Here is a 6,515-nt window from a genome sequence, read left to right as displayed (position 1 = left end):
ATTATCAAAGATATTTGTTAAACATGGACTAATAATCGCCAACTAGACGAAGAGCTAGAGGAATACCGCCTCAAAATAAGTCAAAACTTGTGAAGGTGACAAATCCAATTGTCTTGTCAACAAAGTTATCATTTTATAAAATTTTCTGGAAAATTTCATTTTTTTGATAAGTAAAGCGGTCAAACGTCAACATAACAATAACATTTCATGTATCTTTACAATGTGAATTGCTGGCAATGAAACTAAAAATTAGTTCAAAATTACCCCATAAATAGTTGCGCAATGGGCTTGTTTTTAATGTTTTCCATATATAGGCCATTATTTGATAACAAAGATGACCCAAAAGGATCATACGATTTGGAGAATCAAAATACTGATAAATGATCAGCTATTTATGTACTTCATTCTTGAGGTATGATCTTAAAATTTCATACGATTTGCAGCACTCAAATCTCTAGCAGTCCAGAAATGGTATATATGTGCCCCGATTCATTGTGTGCAGTCAACGAGGTTGGTCAGCTACAAAGGAAGCACGGATTTGATATCCAATTAGCCTACACCACACTAATACATACTGGAAACTCATTCTTCGATCACTTCTTACATGATTGACTTGGAAGAAATATAAAAAAGCCCAAGAAAAAACTATGGCAAACGACTTTGAGATAGCAAGACAACCTATAAAAGAAAAAGAATGATCATGAATCACTACATAAAAAATTTATAAAAAAAAAAAAAAAAAAGCAGATTGGGCTATTTTATTTCCGACGACACTAATATTACCGAAAATACTCATATTTTTATTTTAGTCGGAATCTTGTGGTTATATTGAAATGTAGCTTGAATTAAAGACTTTTTCCCTTTAATTTTGGTCGCCCGAAATAGTCTGGCTAAAAATACCTCTGTTTCCTATTTCTAAGTCATTTTAATGATCTATTACAGCTACAAAAGTTTGCTACAATTTCGCTCGTCGTTAAACTTGACTTATTACTGAGACTTCTAATGATCACTTTAATAAGTCTTTTAAATCCCTTCTTCAGCACCTAATTTTTCATCACTTTCCCAACTTTCCCTCCCTCTCTCTCTCTCTCTCTCTCTCTGTCTATTTAACATTCTCACGGGGATTTTCAATCGTAGCCACCGACGCCGTCTTCTCACCACCGTCTTCTCTCTCTCTCTCTCTCTCTCTCTCTGGGATTCAAGAGCAACATTTCTCTGTCATGAAGTCCACCATTTCTCTCCCATTTCTCTTTTATTTTCTTTCTATTGGCTACCAAAAAATCTGAGAGCAACATTTCCTTTGCACGAAACGAAGCCACTCTAAACATTACCCATCGACGCAGCACCACTCAAGCCATCTGGTAAGTATGTGATTTGAGATTTTGTGATTGTACCATGTTTGTGACGATTTTGCCAATGGATTTTCAGAATATGTGACTGATTTGTTTTATTGTGATTGTAATCATTGGATTTTCGATTTTAGGGTTTGTAATCAAGGGATTTTCGAATATAGCTCAAGTCTAACAAAAAATTTTTCATGTTGGTTTTGAAAGGATTTTATTAGCTTTTAGTTTGAATATATAGAGCTAAAAGATTTCTTGAATTGAAGTAAAAACTCTGAATTTCTGTTTCCAACTCTGTTGTTGTTTATTGTGGCTGTTAGTGTTGTTTATTTGAAGTATTGTGGCTGCTGTTGTTGTTTATTTGAAGTATTGTGGCTGCTGCTGTTGTTTATTTGAAGTATATGTACAATTAGAGACACACGAAACAACCTTAAAGATATAATGTGATGGGCTTTAGACAGCAGAAAGCTTTTAAAGGTTCATTTGCCTTTTTATTCAAGAAATCTCAGAACCCACACTCTCATTAGCCTTTTTAAAACTAGATGTGCTGAAATGTGATGGGCTGAAATTTTTGTGATGGTATTGTGATGGGCTGAAATGCATGGCTTTGAGTATAACTTTTCCTTTATCCAAATGACTGCTTCCTTTAAGTTAACCTTGGGGTGAAGAAAAGCCAAGTGTAGTACTTAAACACGCAATTAATTAGCTAGCTAGGCTGTATCATGCATGAAAATGTGCTAAAACTGCATGCTTTACATATATTATTGATATTAGTGCATGCAGGATGTGTAAAACATGCATACAGCCGTAAGTAGTTGACAGAAATTTTATGTTCTGCCTTCTTGGCATACTCCAGAAACTTAACAAAGATGGACTGAAGCTGGACTGCAATTCAGCTAGGATAATTATACTAAATAAACTGCCAACAATCAATTTTACACGGAAATAGAAACAGACTACTTTTGTCTAAAACCTCAGCTGCTGTCCCACTCATTAAGAGCAAAATTATTGGACTGCCCTTTTTATGTTGGGGGTTGTTGAAACCCAAATTCCAAGTCTTTTGGATGAATCCTCCATTTTTAATCTTAATTTCTGTGTTTCTTTTATGGATCTTTTCATATACTTTGTATTTGGTCAAATGTTGTTGCAATTAAAGTGAAACAGCTTCATGACGCGCATTTTTTTTATTAAACTTGATGATATGGTTCGTGAAGATAGCAAAAGTGACTTTCCTTCTGTCCTATTACACAAAGGAATCTATATATATATATAGGTGCTGATCAGGAACACTTGGATCAGATACTGTGCTCTTTTCGAATCTGGAAGTCGAGTCGGAGATAATGTTAATCATGCATCCGAGTCATATCTACCGACCGTTATGGAACAAAATATTACTTCTGGATGATGACCACTAAAAGATGGTTGGATTTATCTTTCATCAAGTGGTATAAGTTAGTGTAAAAAACACCTGGCTAGGTAGCTTTGACCTAATCAACTGAATCATGTGTTTTTTCGTTCATTCGGTTTACATCATGTGCAGGCCGTATATATATACAAACCTAAGATTCGAATACTAATGAATTTGTATTTTATATATATATATGTATTCTCTTTTTAAAACCGTTAATTGTTGCTTTATTTTCTTTTATATTAACCTTCTTTAATTGGTTAATTCCATTCTTCTTTCGGTTTCAGTATGATATAATATATCAAAACAGACCATGATCATACATTTATCCATCTTATATAAATGTTTGCAAACCTGTACATTGAATTCCAGGAAAGTACTGTTCATCTTTTTCCATCTATTTAACTTTTTCACGCAGGTCTCATCATATTTTATAATATTTTTTTCAAGAAAAGTGTACGATGCTTGCAGTATTAATTACAAATATCATTTTTCTTTGCAATTGGTACTCAATTCTCTCTCTCTCTCTCTCTAGGATCTGATGTGTCTCCACTTGACTGCATGATATTGATGGCTTATATTATTGTTTATGTTAAAAAGATCATATATAGCTAGCGCAAGCATGGTACTGATTAATTGATAACCTATTTACTAATACGGAGAGGAGAACCCACTCCATCAGAAAGGTATTCCATAGTAAATGCAAAATGAAGAATCCTAAAGCAAATCGCCACATAGTATGCAAAACATTCATACCTTGACACATGCTAGCGCTGCAGCCTCTGTCAAAGCGTCAGTGCTAACAATGGGAACAGCTTCCACTTCACATTCTAAATCGCTAGCTATCATCATCCTGCAATCCAAATTTAAGGTCAGTGCACTATAATGTGAAAAATATAATGTGTGTATGTATATCTTAAGTACTTCAAGCCAAATTACAAAGCTATAGCTTCCAAGATAGTGTTGGGAAAGTTCTATGATAATCATACATCTATGAATAGTACAAAACATTCCATTATTTCAAGATAGGACTACATGATTACCACTCAAAGATATGGATATGCAAAAGGATAGTAAAATCCAAAGTCAGGTAAGCATCACAAATTGGTTATATCTTTAATGTATTTATGATTAATACATAAAAGAAAATTTTAAAGAGTAAATCTTTTGTAATGCTTTTTCATGGTCAGAGCACTAGATATAATATAGAGAAGCAGAGGAAGTGTTTTTGTAAAACTAACTCAGCCTCTTTTCATTTACAATGCAGGTATATATACAAGTTGAGAGGCTTGAGTTAAGCCCGAAATAAGGTTGTCCTATAAGTGCCTAATAAGTAAACATTAACACCTATGAGCTGTACAGATTACACATCAAGAATTTGAAATTATAGAATCAAATTTCAGGCTTGATCTGCTGTGCTTGATTGCTTTATTTTTAGAGAAGTAACAGCTTTCCTTATATACCCCCACAAGATGGAGGTTCCATCAATAACTCCAATCTTGGAACGTAAATTTTGAAATTTTTGTCGTGACAGAGGCATTGTGAGTAGATCCGCCAGTTGGTCTAATGTGTGAACATGATTAACAGTTATACGTCCCTTCTTCACAAGAGCACGAACAAATAAGAGATCAATTTCAATATGCTTCATTCATTTATGCTGAACTGGATTTAGGTTGAACTGAGTGGATCCAATATTGTCACAAAAGACTTGTGGTGTTTGCATGAGTTTTATTCCAAGTTCATTGAGGAGGGAATGAAGGCAAATTGTTTTAGAGCTTGTTGCAAATAAGGCACAAAATTCAGCTTCTGTGGAGGACCCTAAGACATCTTTTTGTTTGCGAGCAGACCATGAAATTGGGTTTGATCCAAGGAATGTGATGAATGTCGTTGTTGAGACTCTTGTATCAGTATTGGCAACCCAGTCTGCATTGACATAGGTGACTAGTTTTAGTGGACTACTCTTTTGGATGAGTATGTTGTGAAACATTGTGTTCTTGAGATATCTTAAGAGTCTTTTGACTACAGTCCAATGAGAAGATTTCAGTTTGTGGAAGAACTAAGAGAACCTATTAACTGTGAAGGCAATGTCAGGTCTTGTGAGCCATAGATATTGCATGGCTCCAATGACTCTTCAATATTTAGTGTTGTCTATAGGTTCGGATCCATCATTCAGAGTGAGAGGCTTGCTTGTCAACATGGGTGTTTGTATTTCTTTTGCTCCATCCATTGAAGTTTTATTGAGCATGTCCTGAATGTCTTTGTGTTGCGAGATGAAGACACCTTTGGGTGTACGGACAACTTCAATACCCAGGAAAAAAATGTAGATCTCCCATGCATGTCTTTTATAGAGAATTTTTTTACTGATTTGTTTGTGATTCATGTAACAAAACTTGATTTATTCCCTGTTATAATTATGTCATTGACATACACAATACAATAGCATAGGACATTGTTAGATGAATAAATGAAGAGGGATGTATCCATAGCTGAGTGCACAAAACCAAGGCTGAGTAGTGCATCTTGAAGTGCCTTGTACCATTGTTGTGGGGCTTATTTCAACCCATATATGCTTTTCTTCAATTTGCAAACAAAATGTGGCTTGGATTTGTCTTCAAAGCCTGGAGGTTGATGCATAAACACAGTTTCATCCAGGCTACCATGAAGAAAAGTATTATTGATGTCGAGTTGCCTCAGTGACCACCCATTCATGATAGCAATGGAGTTAATTAGCCTTATTGTTGCTGGTTTTACAAACAGACTAAATGTCTGGGAGTAATTGATTTCTGGTCTTTGGTGGCCCTTTAGCAACTAGGTATGCTTTGTGCCTATTGATGGTTCCATCAGGATTTATTTTAATTCTAAAAAAAAAACTTGCAGCCAGCAAGGTTCTATCTGGAAGCAGGTGGAACAAGGTCCCAAGTTTCATGATTAATCAAGGCTGTAATTTCCTTAGACATTGCTTTTCACCACAAGGGATCTGTTAGTGCTTGACTAACATAGGTGGGTTCAACCAATTCAGGTAGAGGGTGTATGGTGGTTATATGAAATTGCTTTGGGCAAAAAATGTTGTTATTGCATCTGGTAGTCATACTATGAGTCCTCTAAGAAACAACTGGAGGTGGAGAGTTTACTTGAGTGGTTGAGGTGAGTGATGTGTTGTCTCGATCTAGTGGATGAAGAGGACTCTCTTCTTGTGCTTGTGTAATGCATGGTGCAGGTGGAAGCTGTTTGTCTACAGGTGGAATTTGCAGTAGAGTTCCAGAGAAGCAGGGAGGTGTCTCAGGTGCTTTAGGCTTTTGAGTTGGTTGTGTATGAGTTTCATGATATATGGTCTCATCAAATGTGACAAGTTGAGACTGAGTAGGTATCTGATAGCAAAGGTAGGCACTTTGTGTTGTTGAGTAGCCTAAAAACACATAGCAGATAGACTTAGGTTGAAGCTTCTTTTTGTTGTAAGGCTTAAGCCAAGGAAAACATAAGCAACCAAAGGATCTAAGTTTAAGGTAAGAGAAAACCTGGGGAGTGGTCCAGCTACTCCCCCTCATTAAGCGCCCTCCAATGGTTGTGCGCCACATAAGCAATTTATAGTGTTTAGTATGCACTTGTATACACTTGATCAGAGACTCATACAGACCCTTCTCTTACTTCTTCGTCTTCCATACCATCCCAATCCAAATGAAATCCCACCCCACACATTCTTTTTCCTTTTGGTGCTTTCTCGTCCTTATTCTACTCCTTGTTTCACGTTGTTTTTGTTTTCTTTC

At 35.8% G+C, this 6,515-nt stretch overlaps 1 long non-coding RNA gene across 1 annotated transcript; it reads left to right on the top strand.

The window, feature by feature from the left end:
- Positions 1-960: 960 nt before the first annotated feature.
- On the top strand, positions 961-5,251 carry LOC122311444. The gene is made up of 2 exons (XR_006242789.1): positions 961-3,622; positions 4,019-5,251. It is a non-coding gene; the product is annotated as an uncharacterized LOC122311444 (long non-coding RNA).
- The last annotated feature ends 1,264 nt before the right edge of the window (positions 5,252-6,515 follow it).

Source organism: Carya illinoinensis, chromosome 5, assembly GCF_018687715.1.
Source record: "Carya illinoinensis cultivar Pawnee chromosome 5, C.illinoinensisPawnee_v1, whole genome shotgun sequence".
NCBI lineage: Eukaryota > Viridiplantae > Streptophyta > Magnoliopsida > Fagales > Juglandaceae > Carya > Carya illinoinensis.
This window is presented reverse-complemented; position numbering and strand designations above follow the sequence as displayed.